The 18,530-nt window shown below is 50.9% G+C and overlaps 1 long non-coding RNA gene across 1 annotated transcript; it reads right to left on the bottom strand.

Moving 5' to 3' along the window:
- Nucleotides 1-76: 76 nt before the first annotated feature.
- On the bottom strand, nucleotides 77-18,319 carry LOC135313902 (uncharacterized). Its single transcript, XR_010373395.1, has 6 exons — nucleotides 16,956-18,319; nucleotides 12,606-12,716; nucleotides 11,209-11,384; nucleotides 9,308-9,443; nucleotides 6,063-9,054; nucleotides 77-5,029 (listed from the first exon to the last, which is right to left on the bottom strand). It is a non-coding gene; the product is annotated as an uncharacterized LOC135313902 (long non-coding RNA).
- Between the last annotated feature and the right edge of the window lie 211 nt (nucleotides 18,320-18,530).

Genomic DNA, 18,530 nt, shown 5'->3' with positions numbered 1-18,530 from the left:
AGAGGTGGCAACTCCAGGACCCCATGCCCCCACCCACCCAGCCAGCCCCAGCCACACCAGTCCCCTCCGCCCTGTGGGGTACCCTGGGAAAAGCTCCCCAGACCATTGCTTTAGCAGCTCCATCCAACACTGCCTAGACCTGCAATCCATCAGTCTTTGGCAACACGCTATCATCCTCTACCATGCTAAAGTATTCTTACTTCCAAATTTTTCTTCTACTCTGTTTAATAATTTCTGATTAAAAGCAATTTAAAAACAGTATCAAAATACCAGTTTCCTGGGTTTCACCATCAAACAAACCTCTGTGCTAACAGCGTGGCAGCCCTGTTTACCTGCATGCTCTGTGAGTCCTCAGTAGGGAACCCCTCACTTTCCAGCACGCACAGCATAGGGATTAGATCAAATTAACTCACACTTGGAGCTGTGGCAGGATCAGGCAAATCCTGGCTTGGTTATCTCTCTTTAGACTACATCTTGCAAACAGAAGGGCTGGAAACAATTTTACTTTAATTGCTTTTTAAAATGCAGCCAGCAGATGGTTCGGTAACCTGAATTTATGACTTTCCACAGTTCCAGACTGCTGGCTTGGAAACCAAACCCAAGAACAACCCAGGTAGTGAGGGACCCACCCTGCCTGCTTTACCAAAGTGCTGGCCATTATGCCCAAGACAGGACTACCTGGTCTGGCCGAGAGGGACACTTCAAGGCTGCCAGGTCATCAGCTGCCTTTATTGCATGTCCTGTCTGCAATCCCCAGCCACCAGAACCAGCGGAAAGATGTCTCCATTTCTGGGTCTCGGTCTTAGCTCAAAAACTAGCCAAATGGCACTTGGGCAGCCCAGGGCTGTAGGGACATTAAGCAGGCTCACCTCCAGTCACAAGTGGTATTTTTGGTTGGAGGGACTCTAGGCAACACCCTGGCTGCTCCTGAAGAGCACTCGCTCAACAAAGGACAGCCAGAAATACGGGACAATTTGCAAGCGTGCCCCAGCCTGCAGTGTCAAGGCCACCATGCTCAGAAACACCCTGTTAAGCCTGGAAAGAGCGTGAGCATAGAACATGGTCTGCAGCTTCCCTGGAGAGCATGGCATGGTCTCTCCAGGGCAAAGTGGGGGGACATGCCCTGCCCACACATCCCTTTGCCACCTTGTCCTTGGTGGCTACTCCACGGACCCATGCCCAAGAGCATAACAGCTGCTCCTGAAAGGCTCACAGGTTAGGCAAGCAGAGTGCTTTTATTGTTGGCTGTCACCCTGACCTGCTGTGTGACTTGCCACTAGTCCCTTCACCTCTCCTTCTCCATGGCAGTCACAGGATTTCTGGGCCAGTGTCTGTAATGTCTCTGTTCCCATCAAACTGGGAACAGGGACTGACAGGGCTACACACTGGTTGCAGACCTGTGCACCACATCCAGGCTGACTCTCCTGACCCCTGTGGTTTACTCTTCTCGTGTAGTCCCCGCCTCTCTCTGAACACCTAGGTGCTCAGCATCCCATGGTACCCAGCTGCAGAACTCTGCCCCAAAGCCAGCCACATCACAGCACAGAGGAATTAAGGCCATCCCAAGAACCTCGCAAATGTCTTGTGAAGCAGGCTTGTTTTTCTGTTACAAAGTAATTTGAAATTCTTGGAAGGCAATCAGGAAAGTACAAAATATTCCAGCTCAGGACAGCCTGGGACTCATTCCTTAGAGGCACAATGGTTGTTTACTCAATCCCTCATACATTAATATCTGAAAATTCATGAGTTCAATTGTAAACAAAAAGTACTGGCTTTGCAGTGTTGTCTATTTAACAACAGTGGTTCCAGCCTGAATGCTGATTTTGTTGTTATCTTTCTTCTAATCTTGTTATCAGAGGGTCAAGATCTTGCAAAATTATGGTTTTGAAACACATCCCTCTGAAACCCAAGGCCAAATAAAGACCATTTCATAGAATCATAGAATCATCAAATCAACATTGAAAACTACAAGCAGGGAGAAGAGCTGTTTGTGCCAGCACTGTCCTCTGGCTCAAGAATGAATGAGGAAAAAGCTGGCCACAGATACATTTGTGCTGGAAATTTGTAGAAGATTCCTAACAACTGAGAGTGAAGGTCCCCAACAGTCTCCTAAGGAGACCAGTGAACAGAAAATAACCCAAACCCAACCTGTTCCCAACACAAAGCACAACTGGTTTCTGGAAGCACTCATACCAATGGGTTGCCTGTGGTGAGCAGCAGTCTCAACTGCATTCATCAGCCCAAGGACTCTAAGCCCAACAGTCCAGGACTCCTCCTAAAACTTTATCTGAGGAAAGCCTCTGAAACTGCATCCCAATGGTGAGTCCAGGTCCCCTTCTCAGAAGGGGCCATGGAGGGTAAGAGTAGAGAGACTGCAAGATGGACATGGTCCAGAGCTCATTGGAGCTCACCACCCTTTCCATGTTTGCTGACTGGCACTGCCACAGGCCCTTTTCATGTCAGGTCTGTGCAGCCTCGAGCTCCTCAGCTGCTTCCACTTACAGACCTCTCTTCCTTTTGGGTCTGATGCTTGCCAGAGGGAGTGAGCTGACATTGTGGCTGTAGGCTCCAGCAGGTTTACCAGGACATTCACAGCTAGGCTGGTGGCATTTCCTGGCTCCTGTAAAAGTCCCATATAAACACACTGCTGTTTCAGGCATTATCGTGCCAGAGAACATGGTTTTAGCTCAGCTTTCTTGTCTCTCCTGAGCAACAGCTACTTGTTTAGGTAGCCTAAACAAGATGAGATCTATCCCTCTTGCTCGCAGAGTCAGAGCAGATCAGCCAGCTCCACCCCAACACTTTCTCACACTTGTGTAGAGCTCAGACACCTCCACACAAGCCCTTGCTCCAAGTGGGTGAGGAGAAACAAGTCAGAGGGTACTTTCATGGGTGATTAGAACTGTGTGTGAAACCCCAGTTGCTTTTTCCAGGGACAGAGCCTCAGGCCATGAAGCAGCAGATAATCTCAAGGAGGTGGTGAAAGAGGAGGAGGGAGCTTCTTTGAGCAGGAGGTTCACGCATCTTAATCTTTGCTGCTGTCAAAGGGCAATAGCTGAGGTTGCAGAGTCTTGGAAAGCCCCCATGCAAGCTATCTCCCGAGGACATCGACAATTCTGGAAAATCACCTTCACTCTCTTGATAAAGGTTTCAGTGAACAAATGAACTCCAAGACAGGTTCCCAGGGAGCAATCACCTCTACTGGCTAGAAATACATCATCTTACATTTGAGTGAAGCCTTTGGCTTGCTTGAACCACAGGTATTGCCCAGAGATGCACAAACCTACTCTCCTGTTGATGTTCACTACTGTTTCAGCTCCAACTTCTACCCTGCAGAAACCAGCCAGACAGGTGGCATTTATGGGGTGGTCATCCAAGTGCTGCCAAATCACTATCCAAGGGTGAGAGCTCTTAGACAAGCCCAGATTTCAGCCAGTGAAGAAGCTGGAGAGGAAACTCTCCACAATTCAATCACTCTCCCTTCCTGCCCTATGAAAGAAAGCAGGACATGCTGTCCAAGAAAGCCCATGAGCCTTTGTTCTTTACTGCTGCCTCTTCAGCCAAAGAGACCTCCATTGAAGAGAAGACACTACTGCATCAAAACCTGAAGTGCTACAGCAATGCAAGAAGTAGCATCTGACTCCCTGTTCACTCCAGCAAGCAGATACTTCCATGGGCATCATGGAAATGTGCCCTTTGGGACATTTGTCTCTCTATCTTCTTTGTTCTCTTTGGAAGAGCTCAAAGCCTGTCTCCGAACACTGGCCCCCCAGCTCACCTCACCAAGGAGAACATGATCTGGCTGCGACCATGCTAATGCCACTCAGGTTGAAAAATATAATGTTCTCATGAAAAAAATAATCCACCAAACTGCCTCTGGCTATGTTGGAAAAGGCTCCTTCTGCTCCCTGCATGGTACCATCCTGCACACTGTGGGCAGAGTGGGAGCTCATCCCTGACCACCTGTGGTGACCGTAGCAGAGCAGAAAGCCAAACTGCTTTTACAGCTTTGCCTGCCCAGATCACCAGCTCTCGCCCATCCTGCCAGTTGGCCAGCCCACCCCAGACGGCAGCTCCCTGTTTTTCTTGGATGACCTTCTGCCGGACCAGAGCTTTCCACCACACAGCTCTTCTGCACTGCCGGAGAGCGGATTTCCTGCTGTTTGATCTAAATTTGTCTGTCATTTCACAGAGTACCTCCAGGTTTTCTTATCAGCCTTGATCATTCCATTGAGGAGGCAGCCTCACAGCCCAGGGCTCTTTGGCAGGGAGCTGGGGGAGAGGCCTGGTGGTCAGAGAGCAAACGGTGCTGATCCATGCCTCCTCTGACCCTGGAGCTGGAGGGGTGAAGAGGACCCTCCCTCCCTTCCTAGGAAGATCAAGCACAGACATGCAGTGCCCCCTGTTGATCCGGCCACCAAGGGAGATGCAGGAAGGAGCAGTATGCAGGGCTCAGCAGCTTTGCAAACCTCTGAACAGGCAGCCAAGTCTTGAGCCTCCCTACCAACTCTTCACAGACAAGGCACAGACAGGACCTTTCTTTCCAGTAGATAAATTGACATTAATCACAGCTCTTGGAGCAGCTGTTTGAGAAGCTGAGCTGGTAGAAGAAAGCTCAGGTGGTTCCATCAGCCAACTTCACACCTGCTAGTTATAACTATCCAAAGAAAACATGGCATCTTCACTACCCTCTGCAGTCTCACCCATTAGGCTTGAGCAATGCTCTCTTTCCCCATGCAATGGGGAGCGAGACCACCTGGCAAGACAGGCAGAGCATTAAGGGACAAGGAGCCAGCATAAGGGACAAGATAAGATTTCCTTTCCCCTTGACCAAAGGCTCCCTTTCCCAAGAGAAATGTGATGCTTTACCTTGAAATAGTGGAGGGAAGCAGCCACATGGGGAAGATTGATCCAAACTGACTCAGGGGGCAGCAGAGCCTTACGAGGAACCGCACAGATCAGGTGTGAAGCAGAGACATTGCCCATACCAGCACCTCAGTGAGTTACTGCACTTGCTACAGAAGCCTTCCTGGAAACACAAAGATAGATGTTAATTAATCAAAGGCCCAGAAAGTTCCCTTGTGTCGTTCCTGCTCGCAGGACTGTAGGCGAGGTGAGCTGTAGCCTAGCATTGTTAGCTGCGAGTCTGCTATCAGTGGACATAGCAGCTCTGACAAGCGTTAGGTGTGCAAGTGCCTCTGCTGAGCTCCTCTGAACTGGACAGGGGAACTGCAGAGCAAGGGCAGCTTCCTGCTCCAAACTGGGACAGAAAGAGCATCCCAACTGGTTTGGATGGAATTGGCAGAGCCCTACTGAGGCCCTGCAGGTGTGACAGACCTGAGTTGCTTCATTGCAGAGGAAACCGAGAGTTTGGCACATCCCCCAGACCACCCTGGATCCCCACCATCACACCAGAGCAAACCTGGCATCGCTCCTGAAACAGCGCCCAGCCATGGGGCTGGCAGGATACCCGCAGCTCAGAGCGCGTCACATTGGAAGAAACCACTTTGCTTTTCTTTTCCTCCACCCTGTCAAAGTCTCTCCAATTCATCTGAGGATGAAGAACCTCAAGCGAGGTTTAAAGGCCACAATACAGGCAGTAAAGTCCACTCCTAGTTAATAAGATTCACCTTAAGAGATAAGGCCTATTGGCATCCAGAAAATGGCAGAGGTTTATAATGCTGTCAGCAGTCTGACCCCCAGCAGGTTTACGTGGCACAGGCAATGTCCAGCTAGATAGTCACCTCCTGGTCCTGCACTGAAATCAGGTCCTTCCCCTGACTGCAAAGACTGCATATTCCTTATCTCTGCTGCAGGGGAAGGTCACCACTAACATGCAATGCATTCAAGTTTTGATTTCTTTCCCCTCTCCATTAATTTTTTCAGGACTTCTAGATGATCAGGACACAAAGCAAGGGGAGAAGGATCTGGCTCAGTTTTACACTTGATTCCAAGGCAGGGTTTCCTTCCTCCTCATTTCTAGCCATGACTTTTCTAGCACTGCCAGTCCCCTTCTCTGGCATCTCTGCCGTCGGTCCCCACTTCTTAGATATCACACTTACCATTCTCTTGCACAGAGAAGACCTCTGCGCCTTCACACTGTGCCTCAGTCTCTTTGTTTCTCCTCCAGCTGAGGCAAGTGCCTCAGCTAAGGGCTAATGTGACAAGTCTCTCCTGCAAACCAAAGCATAATTTCAGAGGGGAGGAGCACATGAAATCACACACAGCATCGACACAGAGTCCAGCTTGAAAACGTCAGTGCCTCTATCAGGTCCTCTCATTCAGTCTGATTGCTCTCTCATGAGCACTGTTTGTGGTGTTTCATGGATGCATCAGCCTAGGACACTCCTCCTTCCCCCAAACGCAGTCACTGCTGCAGTGGAGCCTGGCCGCTGTCTAACAGATGAGAACAATGCCATGCTTTAGGTAAATGTAAAAATAAAACAGAGACATACAAATTCTCCTGAGAGGACGAAATTAGGCTCAGGCCACACAGACCTGATGCCTTTGGGCATAAAGCCTTAATTTTTTTAAGGAGCATCCCAAAAACAGCCCCTTCTAAGGTACTCACATCCTTTAGCATTGAGCCAGGGATACAGCTGAGGGTTACTGACAGGGGCACCAGGAGGACCCATCCCTGATTCCATGACGCGCATACCCTTTTGTCAAACTCCATCCCCGGCATGCTGAGAGCGCACACCCAGTATCACTGTATTGCACCTAATCAGGAGATACCCAGCTGGGACAGCTGCCACCCCTGCGCGCACAGTATCTTCTTGTTATCTCACACCCAGTGTAAAGTACTGGCAGGGGAAATGCTGAATCAGGAGTTCTCAGCTGGAAGAAATTAATCTGGTTTTCTAGCATCAGTGTGGCCCTGTGCCAATTCAAAGTGTTCCTGCCCAGGGAGTGGAGGATGGCCCTGCTAAGTGCGGTTCAGTGCCTCACTCCCTGGGGAATAGCTTGGTCCCAATACAGGATGACATGTGCTGGAGCTGGGCAATGGGGGGGGGGGGGGGGGGGCAAGGGGACCCACAGAACACTTTCTGACAGCTTAAATTTCTTAGTACCTTCTGGCTTCTCCTTCACAGGCTGACAATGAGGTGCCTTGGCTGCTGATGTTATTTGTAGTGGCAGAACACAGGAGCTCCCACCTGCCGCCCGGGCCAATGCCAGCCTTGTTTTCTGTACCATTGATGCAGTCACCAGCATGTTGTTAGCCCCGGGGAAGTCAGCAAAACCCACAGCTACTCCTCAGGAGCCTACCCTGAGCAGGCAAACAGCTCCCATTTCCCTGAGCTCAGCAGCCCTGCCTGATAAAGAATGGGATTGAGCTGCTCAGAGAAAAGGAGAAGAAAACGCTTTCAACACTGGCTCTTCTCCCATCAGATAGAGAGTGCACAGCCGTGCAAAGTCCCTGAGGTACAGCTCTGGGACAGTCCTGTGGCCCCAGGATGTGGCCAAGCCAGGCAGCAACAGCTGCAGGGAGCAGCCTGCCTTTCCATCCCGCTGGGGCTCTGTGGGCACAGGAGTGGTCCCTGAGCATGAGGAGGAGATGCAGCCATCTGAGACACCCTGCCTCCCGTGCCCAGAAGACACCTGCTGGCACCAGGCTGAGTCAGGGAGAGGAGGCATAACACCTCGCTGAAACTTGTGTCCCGGCCACACCAAGCCTTTACCAGGCTCAGCTGTGGGAGCAGCTTCACCCCACTGCTAAAAACAACAGCCGACCAGGTCCATAGTGTCTCCTGTACCTGTTCATGGCACACTCCCTGCCTCAGTTTCCCCAACTGTCAAAATCATACCCCCCCAAGGCCTGGCAAGAGCCAGCCTGGGCTATTTTACATCTTGGGGCTACTCTGACTGTCACCACAGCAGCCTCTGCCAGGCAGAATGGGAGGGCAGCAAGCAGAAAGGGGTGCCCCTGCCCACCCCCTGCCTTGCCTCTCCTGCCTGGGCGGCCACAGGGAGCCAAGATGGCCCAGGGCTAAGGAGCATCTCTACCAGCCACCCAATGCTGTTTGAAATTCTCTGGCTTCTGCAAAAGAAGCTGAACCCACTGCCAAGGGGGTCACTTTGACCCCTGTCTCTAAGCTGTCAGCGCAGCAAACACCTACCTGCATCCCTGCCTGCCTCCTTGCCTGCAGTTCTTGCAGGGCAACATTGCCATCTGCTGCCTGCTGCTCGGCAGGACACCCCAACCTGCCTCTGCCACCCAGGCCTGGCCTTCGCTCCCAGCTTGCAGGGGACTGTCCCTGCCAGGACCCTCTAGCATGGAGTGCCACAGGCGCTGGGATAGCACCCACGCCACCATCTCCACACAGAGCCACCTTTTGCGGTTGCCCCATTGGCACCAAACCTCGTGGGGAGCACAGAGCTCACAGCCCCAGCCCAGCAGCGAGGAGTGCAAGGGAGACATGCGTCAGTCCCACTGAGCACCTCCAGATCTACCCCACTCAAGAGCTGTGTAAGTGGCTGGTATGCTCGTTTGCAGCTAATGAACACGCAAATGCCCAGCAGCACAGGGACGGCAGAACAGTGTCCCAAACCAAGGCCATGTCTGCTGCTGACAGCGCAGCTTTGCAAGCACCAGCCTCATCATGCACTCTCTTGGTGGATTCATCAAAAATCTCCCATGCCAGTGCATTTTAGGAGAAAGATAAGCTACTCTCTCAAGCTCCTCAGCATATTCAAAACTGGCAGCTAAGTTTTTACACTTAAAAGCAAAAATATAGCATCTCGGACGCCAAGTGACAGGGGTGTCAGCACTCCTGACACCCTTTGGATACTGAACCTGCCGGAAGCTCCAACCTGAGGTGGCTGCACAACAGTCAGCAATGAGATGTGGCTGTAGGTCCTGCTTATTTACAAAAAACAACACGCAAAATACCTTAGAAACTGATCTGGGCAAAAACTGCTGCCTTCGGGTCAAATCAGTGCCGTGAACAGCTGCAGAGCAAAACCCCAGCACTGAGCACTGCCCTCGGCTCTGCTGGTGACTCACCCACTGAATGGGAACACACACCTCCAGCTCCTCTGCCTTGGGTTCTTCATCTGGAAACACAAAGATGGTATTTTTTACTCACAGCCATACCAAGAGACATTCATTTATTCTAAACTTGAAAGCACCTACATAGTGTTTCTACAGCTTAAGATAGAAGATGCCATCAAAGGGAAGAGTAGTAATTATCTGCAGTTCAGAAGTTTAACCTTTAGAGAAGGAATTGAGTTTCCAGATATACTTGTTAAATGCTTTTAAGCTGATCTTTTCTAAGAGGCCATGCAGTTTATAATTGAGATTACCCACCTGAGACAGGTTTCCACAAACAGGCCTGGGTTTATAGGTCACCGACGCAGACTAAGGCTGATGGTTGCTCTGATCTTTGAGAGGGACAGGGCCACAGAAGTATGGTAACCACACGGTAACACATTGCTGGAGGTCACTGCAGGCAAAAAACAGAGGAGAAATGTGGATTCCCCTTCCCAGTTCCTTACATGATGGTGGGGGCTATCCCCAAAGCCTGGATGAAAGTCAATAGGCAGCATCACACAATATCACCACTGCAGGGGTCTAGGCGACTTCTTGCATGAACACACAAACACAGCAGTGCTTCTGTAGGAAACAGTGTATGACACTATTTCTTGCATTAACTGGCGGAGAATGCTGGTGGGAGCAGGTACCAGCATTAATTGCTGGACAATGCAAGAGAGGGAAGGTGTGCAGGAGGCTTTCTGTGATCGCTGTCATAGGAGGTAGAAAGTAGTTGGATGCAAGGGATTGCTAATCTTTATTCCGAATAGCAGTGAGGGCTGAGGAGAGCTCTAGTGTGAACGGATGTGATCCTCATTATCAATTTGTGCTTTATATTTGAACAGCAGTTGAATCTACCTGCCAAAATACAGGCCAGAAGGCTGAGGGCTCTGCTTTGAAATTCACTGGTAGGATGTGAGACAAACAAGCGCCGAACAACCCACTCAAAAACAAAAGTTATCCAAGATGTGGGACCCAGCCCCTGGACCAAGGCAGCTTTGCTTTGTAGGTTGGCTGGCATGGCAGAAGTTGGAATCGAGAAAGGACTTCAGACAAAGCAGGAGTGTCAGTACCAAATAGTCATAAAGGAAAAATAAAATCTAATTTTAAAGTGTTTCTCCATCTCAAAGCAAGAGAAACTGCTTTTCTCAGTCGGGATGGATATGTCTCCTATTATCAACAGTGAGCACAAAGCTAACAAGTGCATCTGCCGCCCCCACTTTAGGGGTGCGGTATTGCAAGAGATCGCTAAATTTGCTCTCCAGGATGCTGAGATTAACTGAGGTGTCTGAGCTTACATTGCTCTCAGGTCCTAAAGGGTGCAGAAATGCATAGTCAAAACCAGCACAGGATCACCAACCTAAGTGTGACCCAGGAGACTTGAGGGGAGCTGAGAGCCAGTGCCCCTTGTTCCCTCTGCATCCTGGACACACCATCCGGACACATGCTGGCTGCTGGACAGGCCACCTAGCCATGCGCCTTGGTGCTGGTGTGCACGTGGCCATCAGGGAAAGTGCGAATGAGTGAAATAAGGCTTGACTGAAAGCAAAATCACCTTCCCCTCCTGCCAGGTCTGGCACTGACATCTGCTGTGCCGTTGCTAAATGCTGCAGTATTATTGCCTATATTTTCCTCCCACGTGGCCTCAGACACAGTCTGGCCAGTAGCTGCTCCTGGATCCCAGTCTTCCCAGTTGCTGGCACCTGGACGTGGCACAGCACCAGTGCAGTTGTGGCACAGACACCCAGGAGCTGGCCTTTGACATCCCCAAAAAGCAGTGACATCAGTGCCAAAAGTGCTCAGGAGAGCTGCTCCAGCTCCCTTGTCCTGATGGCTCATGGGGCTGGAGGGTATCCTGAGACAGCCCTGGAGGAGCCCAGCCATGGTGTCCCCTCCTCTGTAGTTTGGATTTCTGTGTGCCTTTGTGCCTCTGACAGCTCCTGCAACAGGCCTGGGAGCCACCAGGACAGAGCATTATTTGGCCCTCCCTGCCACTGCTTCTCTGTGGGCATGCAACATGATGTTTATCCCATAACCTAACACTGGTAACCGGGGGAAATACTGGGCAGATCTCAGATCAGTTCAGGGACTGCAAGGAAAAAGGCAGGCCTTCATATGGAAAACTTAAAAAAAACCCCAACAACAACCAAATCAAAAGACTCCAAAAATGTAATTACTTGCATACTATAGATTTTGTGACATCTTTTTCTTCTTAAAATTACCATTTTCTCACCCAGTTTGTATGACTTTGTGCTTTCTTAGTACATGGCATCTCACGAGGCTTTTCCTTGGCTGCATCTTCAGCACAAAGCTCTGCTGCAATGAGAATCCAGCCCAGGAGAGCATTACAGACCTGAGCGGGGAGGACAGTTTGTTTTATTTTTCCTTCACAACTTTTATCCCCTATTTCAAGAGTCTGAATGGGAGAGTGTTATTCTTCAAAATTACCTTTTTCTCCTACAATATTTCTTTTTCTTTCAGGCTGGTCATAGCAGCACGCCTGCCCCAGGCAGGCAAAGAGCTGTGCATGAGGAAGAAACCCTCCAGACACCCCAAAACACCCAGCATGGCTGAAGGGGGACCAGCAATACTGGGGTCACCAAGGGACCATGCCAGCTCGGCACTACTTTTGGCAACCTGTGTTAGAGCAGGAGGTCCAGCCCCAGTCCCTGCTCTCTTTGTAGCTTGGAAAAGGGCCTCAGTTGGCCCCAGTAAGCTGAACTTGCCTCCAAGCTTTGCAGATCTCTTCCCATGACTTTCTCTTGCCCTGTTTTTTAAATCATCCCCAGCTCGTGTTCAGTGACAGCTTCCCCACAGGTTCAAGTCCTAATACTATTCCCCAACACAAGCTAAACCCCTCTGCTTCACAGAGATGCTGCCAAGACCAAGCGAATGCTTTTTGCTGATACAGTGTCATTTGCTCCAGTGCAACAGGAGGCTACATGGGAAGGAGTGTGGGAATGAAGCTATTGGGAGGAAGATTTCAGACTACCAGGAGCAGCGATGCTAAAGTATGGAGAATAACTGTTTGGGAAGCTAGTTCATTTATATCACATCCTGCAATAAATAATGGTTTCAGCCCCTAGGAGAGCAACAGTGCCTGCTGAAGGAGCCTGCTTATGGGTGCTCACGTACACCATCACTCAGCAGTGACCTCGTGGCCCAGTTGGCTCCGACTGCAGAGAGAAATGGGTTTGCATGTCTCTGGTTTCCTGTGGGTGCTGCAACATTAATTCCTTTGAGTTACTGGATCTAGAGCCATCTCCGAGACACATGCTCTTGGTTACTGCATGCAAGTTGTCCAAGAGAGGAAAACCAGAGGAAAGGAGCACCTGGGGAGCAGGCAGTAGAATGGCAACAGCCTTGTCACATGTCTGCCTGGTGGGCAGTACTGTGCACTGGACCATCTTCAAAATGCCCTGAGTGCAGCCTGGGGGTAACTACCCCTTCCCACATGCTCACCCAATTCCTGAAAGCAGGATGATATTCCCATATCAGCAGCAATTATTTACATGTGCAAAACCCTGATCAGCAGTGTAGAACTGAAGGCTGCTCTGTAGTGTTGAAATACTACCTGTTGCCAGGACTTTTGGGGATTTCATTTCTTTTTCTCAACGCCAAGACTATCTTCCCTTTGTGGCTGTCTTTTGGATTCAAAGGAATGATCCTGCACAAAGTAAATATCCTGCATATAGTAAAAAAGAAAATCAGCTTCAAAAAATGTGGTAGTTGTGGCACACAATGTGGGCCTGGGGGCAGGTGGCATTCTCATAATGCAAGATTGAGACACAAGCTTGCACTGGTCTCATCTTCCCCCCACTTCTCATTTCCCTACTCTGCAAGTTGCTCCCCTTGGCTGTGCTGATGTGGGGGGCTGTTTTCTCTCCAGGTGCAAGAAGCAAGGCGCATCTGCTTCTGGTAATCCCAAGTAAAACAACTATAGGCAGAGAGTCCTCGGCACTGAGATTGCCTACAAAGTGAGTCAGCTCAAAACAATGGGAAAAGTTTGATTCTGATGCCAGACAGGAGACAGAAATCCCTGCTGTGAGGAAGGGAAAGCTAAGCAGCATGTGTAACACAGGCAGCAAGAGAAGCAGGGAGGAAATATCCTTGCAGGAAAGCTCCCACACCAGGAAGACAGAATCACACACATTGGACTTAACGAGCAGGGAGAAACTGCTCATGTGGTATCCAAGGAACAATCAGACAGTGACAAATACATCTCGAAGGGGAAGAAAAGCAGGGATTTAGCACAACGCACTGGAGATGAACTGAAGGTCACAGCACGAAGTCCTGGCAGGCAGGCAGAGGAAAAGCACCCAGTGACCACTACTGCTTCTGGGGCTTTCTCCAGAAGGGGAAATGGCATCCAAAAGCCAGGAGAAGGCAAAAGCCTCCTGGTAGGGGCAGTGGGAGACACATCTGAGCAGGCAGCTGGTGCTCTCCATCGCTGGCAGGGAGGAAGAGAGGGGAAGGGTTCAGGCAGGCAAGCAGGGCAGCCCGGCTGCATTTCCCAGGCTGCTCTCTGGGATGCAGGCAGCAAGGTTGGGGCGAGGAAAGAGGCACCACCTCTGGAGGCTCTGTAGTTGCTCCCCTGGACACAAAAGGGTAAGCCAGACACCATCATGCTTGCATGGGATGCCCTGCACCAGCTCCCCTCATCTCCCACGCCAGGGACAAGGGGGCTGCTCCTGCCAGGGCCAACCGTCCACCCATGCTCACCCATCAAGGTAAGGCTCTGCCAGTTGGAGCTGGGAGGAGGCAGGCAGGCCTGAGGGTGACAGGAAGCAACACGGGTGGGAGACCCCAGAGAGGGCACAGGCAAGAGGTCACTGGGGTCTGTCCTTTTCTGCAATGAAACCTCCAAACACCCCTGGCATCACTTGGCAGACCACCGGTGGATTATTTTCTTTGGAAAGCTGCTTTGCGGCACCAGGTTTGCCCTTGCAGTAAGTGTGAGCAGCTTTCCTGCAGGTGCTCTCCCACCTCTCTGCAGCAGTGGGCTGCAGCAGGCTGGATAGCCCATATGCAGCTGTCCATAGCTTTCCCCTTGGGGAGCAAGGAAATAGATAAAAGCAGCATTAGCATTTCCCAGCGCTCACAAGTGCTGTCTCTGTCAGCAGCAGGCTTGCTTAGGCTCAGCCAGCTGGCTTCAAACTATCCAGCAGCCTCTGAACAAGGGTGCTGGGGGATACCAGTAACTCAACGTGCAAGGAGGAATTCACTGCACCTCTCATCAGCAAGAGGAATGCAGCTTCTCCTTTTTCTACTGAGGTTAGAGAACAGTTTTGCCTTCCTGAGAAGCGACTGCTCAGATGCCCTCCTCCCCACATTCCCCCAGCCTTGCATGGGGAGCAGATGCTCCTCAGGCCATTTTCCATGTGCATATGAGAGCAGGGCAGAGCCCACTGACCTGCTTGTGAAATTGGAAAGAGCACTAGCGAAAATAAATCTGTCACAGACCTAACCTCCTGTCCTCGGTGCTGCACATCTCATAAACAGCAAACCTACTGTTTGCTGGCTGCATCTGGCTTGTGGTTAGGGTCTGATTTTAGTTCTTTTTAAATGTTCTGCATAAAAAAGGGAGTAGAAATGCAGTTGCACTGCTCTGTGCCTAGGGGCAGGAGGCAGCTTGGCTTGCCGACATCCACTGTCAACAGCACACAGGGCATCTGCCCTACTGAACCAGCCTGGAGGGACTGTCGGGCAGCTTTCCCACCTTCACCATCAGAGCTCGAAGATGATGTCCTTCGTTTATCATGCTCTTGCTATTTTTATTTCTCTGGAAATGCTCTGTGTGGCCAGGTGACCTTTATTAAAATAATATTTTTTATATGCATGATTCCGCATTAACATAGAGAACTTTTCTCTGCTGGGCACTCCAGGAATGGGAGAAACAGCTACTGCTCCCCTGGCATTGTAACACATGAGCTCCTCAGCCACCAAAAGAAAGAGCTACCAGATCTGAAACCTGGCAGAGCATCAAGGCCTCTGTAATTAATAACATCTGCATTCTGTTTCCTGGTGGTTCTGTATTTTTAAAAGCAGGAAACTAGTTAAGAAAGTGCCAAAAATAAAAATCCATGCTTTCAAATAAGCATTGTAGCCATCAGAAGAAGGAAAAAGCAGATGGGATCTAAGCATAAATGAACATGACCAAAGACAAAACCACCTATACATTAAGAAACAGCTGCCTGGTTGCTTTCTGCTCCAAAATCCAGGTCCCCTCCAGCAATGGCCCCAGGGGTGGAGGAGCGTTAAGAGACGTCCATGGCTGATGCAGGCAAGAAGCATGGCAAGCCTGAAGCGCCCTGAATGCCTCGACCAGGAGTACCCCTGTGGTAGCCTGGAGGAGAAGAAGGGGGACCACTGTGCACCACCTGAAGACGAGGGTGACAGCAATGCAGATGAGAAGGAAACCAAGGACAGCAACCACAGTGGTCCAGGGAATGGCCCAAGGGAGGATTGTGCCTGGGGACTGCTGTGCCAGGAAGGTGAGGTCTTCTAGAAAACCTTCACCATCACCAACACTAATGGTGTGGCCAGGAAGCTGAAGCTGCTGGTGAGCCTTTGTTCCCTGGGTGGCGAGCCCAGCCACGGGGAACCCCTGTGCCAACAGCACCCATCCTGGACAGACAGCAGGGCCACTGGGCCCTGTGGTGCTGAGGACACCGCAGTGACCCTGGGGAGCAATTCTGGGGAGGAGTCCAGAGACAGCTGCTCCGGCCATATCACTCAGCGAGCATTGACTCTCACCAGCACAGAGGCCACTGGGCTGGACGTCTGCAGGGGTCCACCTTGGACGAGCATCCCTACAAGTGCCTGCAGTGTGGGTGGTCCTTCAAGAAGTCCAGCAACCTGCTGAGCCACCAGGAAACGCACAGCAGGACCAAGCCTGCGAGCTCTGTGGCAAAGCCACACACTGCAGCAGCACTGCTGCCTGCACATGGGTGAGCAGGCCTACGAGTGCCCCTTCTGCTCCAAAAACTACACCTGGTCATCGGACTACTGCAAGCACATCTGCACCCACATGGGCAAGAGGCCCCACGGCTGTGCTGACTGCAGGAAGGCCTTTGCCTGCTCCTCTGACCTCTGCAAGCACCAGTGCAACATGCACCACAATGACAAGCCCTTCCCCTGCCCCAACTGTGGATACACCTTCAACAAGCCCCTCTCCCTGCTCCGCCATCAGCAGGGACACTTAGGGACCATGCCACTCCCCTGCCCCAACTGCGGGAATGCCTTTACCGTGGCCAGCTGGATGGTGGAGCACCAGCAGGTCCGCACCGGTCAGCAGCCCTATGAGTGCCCTGACTACGGCATGGCCTTCGCCCAGTCCTCCTGCCTCGCCCACCACCGCCGTACCCACACCAGCGAGCGACCCTTCGCCTGCCCCCACTGTGCCCACGCCTTTGCCCATGCGGCCAACCTCAAGCGGCACCAGTAGCTCCACGGTGGCCCCCTGCACCAGTGTGGCACCCCAATGGCCTTCCCCACAACACCGCACTGACCCCAACAGCCCCTCAGCATGGACCGCGATATCTCTTGGCATGTTGCGGAGGAGCCCTGGCCTCCCCAGCATGGCAGGGGAAAACCACATCTAGGGCTGTGAGTGCTGCTGCACCCCAGGGAGCTCCTGGTACATGGCCACTGGGGAAGGAGGCAGCAGTTGGTGAAAAGCTGTTTGCTCAAGCACAGGGGAAGGAGGCAGAGCTCAGTCACTCGTGTGTTACTTAATTCTGAGCGCTCTCCCTCCAAGAAAGGAGGATCCCACCTTGGCCAGCAAGGGATCCATCTTTCCACCCTGGCAAGGCTTAGCACCCTGCCCAGGCTTAGCACCCTGCTCTGGCCACGCAAAGGCATTGCACGTATTTCACAGGACAGTGAAAACCCGGACACCCCCATGGGTTAAGCAAATACATACCGGGTTTAAATTCCACATGGAAATGGACAAGGAAAACGAAACCGAAGCCTGAACCCTCCTGTGCTGCCAATGAGATGAGCACTGCAAAACACAACCCTTTCACACAGAGTATGCTGCATACAGTAATTACAGGCAAAATATTTGCACCCCTCGCTCTCCTCCCAGGAGAGCACCTTTCTGAAGCAGAAGTGCACTGAGTGTTTCTACAGCAATAAGCTGCTTTCTGAGACCAATAACAGGGACTAGACAGTTGACAAAAATGGATTTTCTCAGGTACGTGATAGCTGGGACAATTAAAAGAAAATTCAACCTACATTCTTAACCTGCACTGTAAGAGAGATGTGCAGTAGTGAAATAATTAAGTTACTGCTGGGAACATCCTGTTCTCACCCATCTATTGCAAAGAACAAAAGGGCAAGAAGCATTTTTTGCTTTTTTTCCTTTCCCCCCCCCCTTCTTGATAATAAATTGAGTTATTGCTGCATCCCCAAATGCTAGAACCGAAGGGTTTTCTAAATGGCAAGAGAGATATTTAGTGGTTAGTACCTGCTTTCTCCAGCCTCATTTGGTGACAAACAACATTTTGCCAGTCAGACCTCGCTGCTCAAGTTATTCACAATAAGGGCTCAGAGCTTCATTTTCTGGTTTACAGCACTGGCCTGAAAGGTCTTCCCAGCAACCACCCGGGAGCAGCTATGTGATGGGATTACAGTCCTATCCCTTGCTGTCTCTCACTGTCCAGCGTCATTTGCTTCCCCACCAGTTACACTGGTGTATGAGCTGCATCTGAGCCTCTCAGGCAAGGGAAGTGGTTCCCTGGATGTGAACCCACTTGCAGCATCCCCATGTATATAGGACTTATGCTACCTGCTCCTCCCCAGGACTCAGCTGGCCACCTCCCAGAAAGGAACTTCCCAGCTGCTCTTTGCAACTCCATGAACAGCTGCGGAGGTATCTGCAGCTACATTGGCAAAACAGTGCTCAGGAAGGGTCACCCCTGGCCTGAGCTCCCCATAGAATCAGAGGTGGGCCTGAAAGATGAGGAATGGCCAGGGGCACAGCAGATGTGCCTCACCTACCTCTTCATCGCAGCAAAGGCCCTGGCATGTGTGAGAAAACAGAAAGCCCCTCCCACCTTTCTCATTAGCTAAAAGAAAAGAGTGATATTTATTAAGTACCTGTTCACCGGATGCCAGCCTCATCAGGATCCGAGTCCCAGATGCTCTTCACATGAAACTCATGCTTTCTGACACAACCCCAAGCCATCCTTGCCTCATTACCTCCAGCAGCCGTGTGCTTGGCTTACGAGTCCCATCACCCAAGGCCACCCCTGCCTCTGGCCCTTCCTTCCATGTTTCCTGCTATGCCAGCCCAACACCAGGTTCATTTGCAGGAGACAATAACAGTATAGGAAAGTTTCTGATGTTTCCCAAGTGAAAGTATCCCTGGGATACTCTAATATATAATTTACCAGGATACTCTAATAGTTATTAGATATATAGAGATATATTATATAAAGATATATTAGTATCTCTAATATATATTAGAGGTACCCCGGGATACTCTTAATATATA

The sequence above is a fragment of the Phalacrocorax carbo genome, chromosome 6, assembly GCF_963921805.1.
Source record: "Phalacrocorax carbo chromosome 6, bPhaCar2.1, whole genome shotgun sequence".
Lineage (NCBI taxonomy): Eukaryota > Metazoa > Chordata > Aves > Suliformes > Phalacrocoracidae > Phalacrocorax > Phalacrocorax carbo.
The sequence above is the reverse complement of the archived record's forward strand: the minus strand, read 5'-3'. Positions and strand labels throughout refer to the sequence as shown.